An 11,718-nucleotide genomic window follows, 5' to 3' on the forward strand; every position below is an offset into this window, starting at 1 on the left:
AACGGAATCCAAACAAGCATATGATTCCGGACTATCACTCAACGGAATCCAAGCAAGCATATGGTACCTACTAAATGTACTAGATATATCTAAACCTCATCATCTCCATAAAGGTATGTCGTATTTCCCTTACCTGGATTCCTAAGCATTGCTCTTAGTTACTAACACAAGGATCCACCATCGTGGCCAAATTCTGTTTCACAAATACAAGATACTACTAAATGCATGACTTGAATTTTAATCCTAATGAAAGTACTTTGGATTACTAATGTAACAGTATCTAAATTCAATGCCCTTTTTGGTTGATCTAAAATAAATCGTTGTAAATACACATGAAGGAATAATTCTGGACCCTTAGTAATGATGTGTTTCAATAGGTATAAAAATGCACCAACACAATAAAATAATTGAGCTTACAATTATATCACAGCTTTACTCAAATTTATCTTATAAGTCAAGGGATGGAATCATATAATACACACCTATATAATATTCATTGTTTTTTACTTTAAAGAAATGCTTTGATCGGTAAAGTTGGAACTACCCAACATCCATAGCAACATATGAAAAAGAATTGCGAACGTAAAGGCTATTTTGGTGTTATTCAAGAACTTGCATGCTTATGCATGAATATACAAATATGCGTATACACAACCTGAATAGGTAAAGAAAACATAAATACATTGGCACATAATTGTATAAGAAAGTGGTTCTTTTGGAACCCAATACGTAACCTTATTAAATGCTTTAAGCACAAACTCAAAATAGATAAGTAAATTAGAATTCAAGTTGTAAGAAAAAATAATATTGCAAAAGCAACAGTCTCATCTTCACAAAAGCTGCAGAAAAACAGTCTTAGTCAACCAAGATTAAGCCCGATTTTGAACTCCCATAACTATACCAAATGATGCAAACTTACATGAGATTTGAAGCTTGTTTTGAGTACATTAAAAACATCTAAGATTTGTAAGAAACGGGGTTCCGATTTGAAAGTTATGCAAGATGCAGAATAGAACCCCGAAACTGGAAGTCCAGTATTTGCTGCTGTCTGGCAGCTTCGTGACTCAAATTTGTACATGGTTTTGACATATCAAAACTCAACAGAATTATGTGAAATCAGATGGGCTTTGATCATTGACATGTCTAGTTTCAAAACACATAATAATGGATCAAAAGGAATCCATTAGGACATAGAAATCAAGAACCAAAGTAAGCTACTGAAACATAGCTTTTCTCTGCAGACACATAAGTTTCTGCAACTTAGAACCCAAATTCTTCTAATCCAAAACGTAACTTCAGAATACTTCTATACAATTCAATCATATTTATAACTTTGATTTCAATTATGTCAACAATAAACAAGAATTGACCATTTTTCCCAAACCCTAAAACATGATAATTTGATCAACACACCCAATGTATAAAATTGAAAGTAATAAGAAGATTGATACAAAGCAATTATGGAAAGAATAAAGAGAGCAAGGAGTTTTTACCAATGTTGCAGGTCAACAAAAGGAATCATACCTTCGTTATGATTCTCTTTGCTTCTTCATACATCGTCTTCTACACTTCGTTCTATACTTCCTTCTATACTTCCTTCAACCTCTCTCAAAAGTCGGGTTACAGTTTCTCTCTTCGTTCCCCCCTTCTTTCCCGTTCTTCTTTCCTCCTTATTCCTGTTCATAGTTTCGGGACAATAGGATTCCTTGTAATCCTCCTCTTGGCCAACGCCATCTCCCCCTTTTTTCCTTTTTTTTCCCTTTCTTTTGAACCGTCTTTCCCCGTTATATTTTTTGATTTGTCCTCCTTTCCCCCCAATTTCCTCTTCTTTCCCGCATCTCTTCTTTTCTTCCTCTCCCCTGCTGCCATCCTCCCGCTTCTAGAGTTCTCCCCCTCTAATTGGTCCCTTTCCCTTTTTAAACTAACTTCCTTTAACCCACATGTGGGAATTAAATAATTCCCACAATCTATAGTTCACAACTTCAAACGTCTGTAACTATACCATTATAATTCGGACTCGCAAACTGCTTTCGCCCATTCGTTCGTGGGTTCGAGATCTATTTAAAAACACTAGTTAAAACTTCGAAAAGTCAACAAAAGATAAAGATTGATTTCGAAAATTCAAACCCGATAACTATTCGATTTAATTCCCAAAATTTACGGAATTTTAATTAAGTAATCAAAATAACGTAAACGTGAAATACGAACTTAAATTACAAGATATAAAATGAATACTGAAATTCCGGGGATGGGATTTCACATATATATATCGGTCGATGTGGCATATCGCCGGTATACAAAATCCAATACCAAAGCCATACCCTTAATTGTCGGTTCAGTATAATGCCAACCGATTATGAAAAAATGCCAAACCTATACCATACCATTATGAACCAACTGGTATGGTTTGGTCGATAAATCGATTTATGGCAAAATTTCCCACCCCTACACTATGGGAAGGGAGTGGGGTTAGTCTCACAATGGGCTAGCAATATTGTGGTTTAACTTCGCCTTTGGCGAGAATTGAACCTAAGACCTCTCACTTACAAGTGAAGAAGAAAGTCACTAGACCGTAATACTAAGTAATTGTGAGGTGCTAATTAAAAGAGCCATAAACACTAAGTAAATTCATATTAAATACAAAGCTGGACATAGATCTTAAGGAAAAATATCATGCCTAGCTGACAAATTAGTTTGACTTTGGTTGGAATAGCCTTGTGATGATGTTTATTTGGTTGGAATAGCCTTGTGATGGTTGAGTTGAGCATTTTGTCAATTTAACTAACAAATTAGTTTTGACTTTATAACTTATTACCTCAATTAAACTATATTTTAACTCAAAATTCTTTTGAACATAGTATTTAAAATAAAAAGTCCTTCAAACAATTGGCGTATCCTGAACAATATAAAATCCTTAAAAAAACTTATTTGAACTCAAATATTATCTCTCAACACCAAACTTAAAAGTTTGTTTCATGAACTTCCCATTTTATCCTAAAAAGTAACTTTAAAAGACACAGACAAAGAAACTCACTGAGCACAATAGCAACAACCTCCGTCGACCTTATCCTCTCCCGTTGCTATTCAGTTTTTTTAAGCAACCTCCATAGTGCTGGATCTTGTTCCGATTTATTTCCTTTTCTTCAATGAACTAATAATTAAGATCGTCGATTGTTGTTTGAGGGAGAGAGGGCGAGAGAGAATTGTGGATTAAGCTGGTTTTTGAGTTATAGGGTTGATGCTTTTCTTGAGAGTTTGGGTTTGATGATGGAGGAGAGTGAAACAATGGTGAATTTGGGTTGGGGTGGCAATGGTGAATTTGAGTATGCACCATATCTAAAGTTGCATTTTTCTATTAGGGTTTATGGTTACAACGAGTGACACACCCCGACCCGGAATGTCCACTAGGACTCCGAATCGACTTGTGCTGGTCGACACCTGGAAGGTGACGAAGCCATAAAGTGTGATGATGTGGAAAAAAATGTGAATAAATTTAAACCTAAGAGTGCCTAAATACCAAAATGCGCTGGTGAGCAGGAATGAACCCACATGACGTTAGAGCATAAGTAAGTACAATGAAGTGGATAAGGATTATACCCTCATAAGTAACCACCTATCTTGAGATTTGCCAAGAATCCTCGTCGATATGAACTTTCAGCAAATTAAACCTAGAAGGGCGCAAAACAGAAAGTGTGAGTGGGCAAAAACAAAGATTTTCAAAAACCATTTCAATTATCAAAGGTAGTAACCCCTCGCGGTAAAACCTGTATAATTTCCCAGAAAATACAATATATAGATATATCGAAACCATACTCGAAATAGCAAAATCGACTTATATGCCATGTCAAATATCTCAGTATCACTAACGAGTAAACCAGGTGAAGTAAATCAATGAAAGTAATATGTCAACCGGATCCACCTATTGTGGCCTGTACAGCTGAACCCATAGCTCATCAAGTATACCTGCACATGAGTCGGAACCACCTATAGTGGTCTGTACAACAAGACCGGGTGTAAATAAATACGCTTAAGTGCTACGATCACATGAAGACTGTGCGAATAATCGCGGATCACCTACGAGTTGGAACCACCTATAGTCATCTGTACGACAGGATTGTGCACCTAACTTGGATCCAAAGTGAGCATGCAGTGCGGGAGGTAAACATCACGTGAAGGTCTGTGCCTTGGCCACGGGCGGGAGCACTAACACCGGGGTGCAGGTTTATGAGCTCTCAATTCATCTCAACATATTCATCAACTGACATTAATAATCTATAACTCACCTGGTACTTACCTGAGCGTCCACAACCTCAAATCACAATATGCATACTATACTAACTCATAATCTAAGTATAAATCATGAGGCATGGCATTTCAAAACATAATTCCATTTAAACCCATTTTCTGGGAAAAATACCAAGCATACATATATATACTGAAAACAAAAGCCCACTCACTTGGAGTTCACGCTACAACTCCCTAACACAACCATAGAGGCGTCACGAACGATTGGTGCCTAGAATAATTATAAAATCACAACTCAGAATTCTTATAAATAGAATATGTAACTTACATAACACACATCCCAACGTAGTTCAATTTGGAAGATCTGCATCACGGATTTCCGATCCTTTACTTCCAAAGATCCACATTATACTTCTAGAACAACATCCTAAAGTTCCATTTCGATCCAACAGTCGGATCTCAGCCAATTATCACCACTAGAACGCTCCCATAGAACCCAAGAACAAAGCTCAAGCATTGGTGGAGGTGTTGGAGCAAGTTTGGAGGTCGAATCGAACACACCTAAGTATAGGGTTTTCGACGAGTTTTAATGAAATTGAAGCTCTTCCCAGCCTATTTGGCCTTGGTCATATGTATGAAAGTTACTCCACTCATTGAGATCTTCATTCTTGTAAATTTTGGTAATTTTTGGAAATAGTTGGATTTTCCAGCGAGTCTTGATAGCCGACTACCACCCATGGCTGCGCGTGGCCAGGGGCTGTCAATGTTATTCTTAGGCTAAATTAGATGCCTTTAGCTCAGTTTTGGTAATGGTATGATGTAGGTTGATTGTTGGAACCTAAATTCTCTACGTTACGTTAATAGGTAAATATGAATTGACGACCCCTAGGCGATGTGGGTTCTTACAATCCACCCCCTTAGGGGCCCAACGTCCTCGTCGGTACACTTCCGACCAGGGATTGGCTCTGATACTAAACTGACATACCTCGACCCGGAATGTCCACTAGGACTCTGAATCGAACTGTGTTGGCCGACACTTGGAAGGTGACGAAGCCATAAAGTGTGATGATGTGGAAAAATGTGAATAAGTTTAAACCTAAGAGTGCCTAAATACCAGAGTACGCTGGTGAGCGGGAATGAACCCACAATCACTTGATTAGAAGTCAAGAACATAAAATTCTTTCATCACACGTGTGATGGATGCAATACTGCCCAACTTATGCTCAGAATAGGCGGACAATATCATGCTATGGTGGAGTCGAGCCCGGAATATGGTGGGGGCCCAGGCCGGGATGTGACAATTTGGTATCAAAGCCAATCCCTGGCCTGAAGTGTGCCGACGAGGACGTCGGGCCCCTATGTATGGTGGATTGTGACATCCCATATCGCCCAAGGGAGTGGATCCTGTAAGCCTTATATGTATATTCCCATCTCTACCTAGCATGAGGCATTTTGGGAGCTCACTGGCTTCAAGTTCCATCAGAACTCTGAAGTTAAGCGAGTTCACGCGAGAGCAATCCCATGATGGGTGACCTACTGGGAAGTTCTTGTGTGAGTTCCCAGAAACAAAACCGTGAGGGCGTGGTTGGGGCCCAAAGCGGACAATATCGTGCTATGGTGGAGTCGAGCCCGGGATGTGGTGGGGGGCTTGGGCCGGGATGTGACAATGAGAGACCAAAATTGAGAGAGAAAGAGTGGTGACCCACTACTAGATGACGGCCGACGAGGAGGAGGTGGAGGCTGCTGTCGCTGCAACATTATAACCCCTCTTTTCTCTTACGAATCTAATCCAACTATGGCTACATTCCTTACATACCAACAACCAAACCCCACAAATCCGTTTGATTTCCGGTGACGACCCACCCATTTGCTGATTGTCAATTTTTTCTCTACACCCATTTTTTTATTTTGGGGCAAGATTGGAATATAACTTTTTTTTTCAAAAAAAAAAAAAAATGGGTGTAGAGATAAGATTGCAAGTTCAAATAAAATTTCCCAAACTCTTTCAAGCAATCCCATAGGTATTCACGTTATATTTTGTAGTCATTCTTTGGCCATCTATTGTAATTTTCAAATAAAATTTCCCATACTCTTTCAAGCAATCACATAGGTATTCACGTTATATTTTGTAGTCATTCTTTGGCCATCTATTGTAATTTTTGTTTTTCATTTTTACATGAAAAAAAAAATTTGGTAAAAATACCCGGAAATAGGACAATTTCTTAATGTTGGGACAGAAATAGGACATTTTTCAAATATGCACATGCCATGCACAATAATTGGACACAAATAGGATTTTCCTACACCTTGAAATGACTTAATTGCCCTCATATATAAATGGGTTATTCCTCCCATTTTTTTATTTCTCTCTCTACTCTCTCTCTCTCTCTCTCTTCCTACCTCCCTCTCTCTTCTCTCACTTTCTCCTTCACGCACTCTCCCCACTTCTCATTGTGCACACAAGGTGCATAGTCATGTAGATCACCATCCAAATTGAAGCCACCCCCAGTTTTATCTTGTCCTCACGAGTCCAAAACACCTAGTCTTGTCACGAATCTCATCCCTGATAGTTGGGATCGAAACTCAAGCAAGTCGCGATTTTTCTGGCCATTTTCCGGCAATACAGAAAACATTCAAGGCTCGATGAGGCTCAAGACTACCACCACTGGACTTGCATTGAAAGTGGGAACAAAGCCCAGTCATTAACTGCGGGTGCACAAAACCTATTTGTTTTTTGCTATCTTCCTTTTAATATTTCTACATTAGTGCGATTAAAGAAGTGAGCATTTTCATATTTGGGGAAGGGGAGAATAAACCCAGAAGTTGTATGAAGTAATAGTGAAGAATTTATTCAATTCTCTCCATCTTCTATATCATGGGATTCCCAACCTTGTTTGAATGTTTGTGATGGTGTTTACTAAAAATTGGCAAAAAATGACGTTCTGTTGGATGAATTTTTCAGGATATGCTCACTGTATGTACACTACATGCATATGATATGCTCACAGAAGCCAACCGTAAAACCCAAGGGCTCACAGCTTTCTCTTCGAAATCAGAACAATGATGTCATCACCTGTGACGTCATCACCATATACACTATATGCACACCACATGCACATCATATATACAGTACATGCACATGATATGCACAGAACTAAAGATCGAGCAACGAGCTACTTTTCACATTAATAAGAAACTTTAACGGCAACCTATTGGTATAGTGGACGAGACTCGCTTGGGCCGAGACCAACTCACTTCTCTCTCCTGTACAATTAAAACAGAATTGTTATGTATATAAGGTTACAATGGCAGTTTGAAAGGTCTTGTTAAGTATATCAATCACCGCTTAACTGTGCATGTGGAAAACATGATATTTGTTGTTTTTATTTCATGGACATGCATGATCCTTAACGTCCTCTAAGTTTTTTCTTAATTTTGTTTTTTGCCGAGGCCGACTAGGTTGTGGCCATACTCGCTATATTCTGGGGCACAACGTACATGCATCATATCTAGTGAACATTCCTACTTCTCATGTTAAGATGTAGCCATGCACATGATATGCACACCACATGCACATTACAGAAAAATTTCACAAATTTCTACAATTGGACACTTGAACCAGAAATTGTTCCATCCCAGTTTTGTAGCATGTCAAAGCTTGAAATTTATTCCACAACCCATAGGCCCTAACATGAAACACAACCTTAATTTAACTTCTAAGTATTAATTCATCTTACAAACAACCCATTTAATGACTATGCTTCTAAGTATTTAACTTCAGATCTATGAGCATATCATGTGCATGTTGTGCACGTACAATGAACAAATCCTAAAATATTCATCCAACAAAGCACCAACATTTAATGATTGGGATGTGTTCCCACCCTTGATGCAAGTCTAGTGGTAGTGGTCTGGTCTCGATTGTTTGCAGTGTTGCCGGAAAATGGTTGGAAAACTTGCAGCTTACTTAAGTTTCGATCCCAACGATCGGAGATGAGATTCATGACAAGGCTAGGTGTTTTGGACTCATGAGGACGAGATGAAATTGGTGGTGACTTCGATTTGGATAGTGTTGGTCGTAATGACAGTGCACTGTGTGTGCACACTAAGAAGGGGAGTGAGAGTGTGGGGAGAAAGTGAGAGAAGAGAGAGGAAGGGAGAGAGAGTAGAGAGAGAAATTAGAAAATTAAAGGAAATAACCCATTTATATTTGGGTATTTTTAGTAATTTCAGTTTTGTGCATGGTGTGTGCATGGCCTGATTTGTCTTTTTTTGTTCCAAGATTAAAAAATTGTACCATTTTAAAGTATTTCCCAAAAAAAATTGTTTGACACTATTTACCATCACATGACATTCTATACTAATAAAATAAAGAAACGTGTAAATTTTTTTCTCCATATCCTTTGGCGCAAGATGACACCGAGCCGATGGACCCGTACAAATTGTTCTCCTGATATGGGGCCTTATAGTAGCTAGAGAGTATAGTATACACCTTTTACATAGACTAATTGCTGTGTTGCACCACATCCCATATTAGTACGTGCGCACATTCTAATAGTTCCTCAAGATAAGCATCGTTTATATAACCTCCAAAACCAACCGACCATGCATACCCACTGCATGCATGTACGCCTTATCTTCCCACCACGCGTACCCACTGCATGCATGTAATTTGCAACAACCTCTTCCCTTTTCTTTAAATACCCTTTACCTACGGCCTCCAAAACCAACCGACCACCACAATCATAATGTCGACGACTCACAGACAAGTCCCCGGCAAGCCAACCAAGACGGGGACAGCCTTTCTTGAAACCTCCACTTCTGCCATCCAAGCCTTCGGCCCCGTCAACAGAATCCACCAACACCTATGTGTCTTCCACTTCTACTCCCACAACATGACCCGCCAGGTGGAGGCGCACCACTACTGCGCCCACCAGAACGAGAGATGAGGCAGTGCCTCATTTACGATGGCCCTAAAGCCAACACCAAGCTAATCGGCCTCGAGTACGTCATCTCAGAGAACCTCTTCATGACACTCCCAGACGAGGAGAAGCCGCTATGGCACTCGCACGAGTACGAGGTCAAGAGCGGTGTCCTGTTCATGCCTGGAGTACCGGGCGTGATCGAAATGCGGGATCTCGAGAAGGTGTGCAAGACCTACAAGAAGGTGTGGCATTTTTTGGAGGTGGACAAGGGGGATGATCTGCCTCTTGGGATTCGGAAGGTTATGATGGCGTTAACTAGGGACGGTCAGCTGGATGAGGGATTGAAGAGGGAAATGGAGAAGAGGTACGGGGTGAGTTTTGTTGAGGAGAAGGTGAACCGGGCGTATATGAGTGGGCCCGAGCATGGGGTGCATCTGCTGGCGAACGGCGGAGGGAAAGGGTTGACGACGGAACTGAGGGAGACGAACTGTGTTGGGCCTCCGGCTGATTCTGCTGCTCTTTTTCTCAGGGCGTCTGTTTGAGTATAAATTAATTAATTAATTAATAATAATGATTAGGCGCCTTTTTATAAATGAAATAAGATAATGATAATGATTAGGCGGTTGTTTTGTCAGGCGTTGTTTCTGAAACCTACAGCAGTTTTTGTTCATGCCAAAAACAAGACCTTTTCTCTACACGGATGGAGTTGGGGCACACGACCTACACAGGAGAGAAAAGCTGCCAAAAACAAATAAATAAAAGTTGCACTGCCGTTATCTAAGCCTTATGTGAGACAAGGATCATTTCCGGATCCTCTTTGTAAGGATTGGGGATTAATCAATTATGTTCGATCATCGTATATCGTATGATCAGTTTTTATTTGTTCATTGTATATCGTGCAACCAGTTTTTGTTAGGTACTATTTATATTCATTTTTAAATTAAAAATTTTAAATGATTTCTAACCAACGATAAACGGACACAACACAATTGACTGAGGACACAATTGACTGAGGATCCTTGTCCCCTAATGTGATCTTGCAGAAATTTTTTTTATTGTGGCCAAAACATAAGTAGTACCATGTGTATTTTTATAAGTGGTGTGAAATTTATTTTTTAAGTTATTAATTTTTTGAAACATATCCCTCATTTGTATAGTGACACGTTGTGTATCACTTTGTGTTTCGATTACATAGAAAACTTCTTGTGGTTGTGGGGTTTTTTATTAAAAAATAATAATCAGCACGAAAGCTGCCAAAAACAAACAAATATGAAGTCGCACTGCCAATGCCAACGAAATCTAAGAGAATCTCTCAAAACGTGAGATTTTTATCAACCATTTTCAAAACGTAAAACTTGAGATTTTCATTTACTCTATGTCGCCTTATATTTTTAACATAATTTTTATACCAACATCATATAATATTATGTCAAAAACATAAAGTGGCTAAGAATTCATAAAAAACGTCACTTTAAAAGAGTCTCCTTAACGTTTTTTACGTCTGTCTATGCCTTGTCTTATGTGGTCTTGACCTTGATCAGTAAAAATAAATAATCGATCGGGGAGCGTAAGTTATATAATAATCTTTGTACTTTGACTCTTGATCATTAAAAATAAATAATCAAACTTATATAATAATCTTTGTGTTTTGACTCACTTATTTTTCAAATGTTACAAGTTATTTTTCAAGAAGGAAAAAAATTACTAAATAGATCAAAATTTTAAATACAAATAATATAATTGTTGATGTTTGGATGATTACTTCAATGTTGATTAACATGTTTATTTTTTATTGGTGACACATTATTTGGTTTAAAATTTTGTTTTGCCTAACATTACTCAAAATAAGAAAAGGAAGACCTTTCTAGTCAAATTCCGATTGAGGTGTAAACCCAAGGGGCCCTAAACAAATGGAAGACCCACTCACAAGGCTAAGGTGGGTTGTAGCCCAAGGAGGTTTTTTGTAAAGGTGGTGTTATCCATCCACTCATTTTTACTTCTTACACATTCCTCTCAATTTTCGGTTGTCGGATCAAATGAATTGAAGATAAACAATAGAAAAAAATAATAATAAGGGTGTGTTGAAGGTAAAAATGAGTGTGTGAATATGTTTGGACCCGATTTTACAATATCAGCGCGAGCAATCAAGGCCGTTGAATGAGCGGGTTCAAGATTGCTGGATTTCATATTTTGCTAGATATTACTATTGGATTTTTGTAGTAATTATCGTATGAAAGCTAGCAGGTTAATTTGTTTGAAAGCTAGCAGGTTAAGAGACTATTTTCTATGCGTTTCATGCATAAGATAATTAGCAATTGGAAATGGAGATAAAGATGTTGGTGGGTAAGGGCCGACTTTGCTCGGAACCGAACCATGCATGCAGGTTATTTCGGTAATGGTGGTATATGATGATCACCAAAAGATAATGGAGTGGCAGATTCAAAATTGGGATAATTATTAGCACAGAAATATATGCTAATAATTAGCATATTCTTCAGGGACAAGCACGGCATGGCTTAAAGTGTTTTAGCTTTGGCAGTGCATGTAC

The 11,718-nt window shown here is 38.6% G+C and overlaps 1 pseudogene; it reads left to right on the plus strand.

Moving 5' to 3' along the window:
- The first annotated feature begins 8,993 nt into the window (after positions 1-8,993).
- On the plus strand, positions 8,994-9,934 carry LOC103448297 (oil body-associated protein 1A-like; annotated as a pseudogene).
- The last annotated feature ends 1,784 nt before the right edge of the window (positions 9,935-11,718 follow it).

This window comes from Malus domestica, chromosome 10 (genome assembly GCF_042453785.1).
Source record: "Malus domestica chromosome 10, GDT2T_hap1".
In the NCBI taxonomy this organism is placed as follows: Eukaryota; Viridiplantae; Streptophyta; class Magnoliopsida; order Rosales; family Rosaceae; genus Malus; species Malus domestica.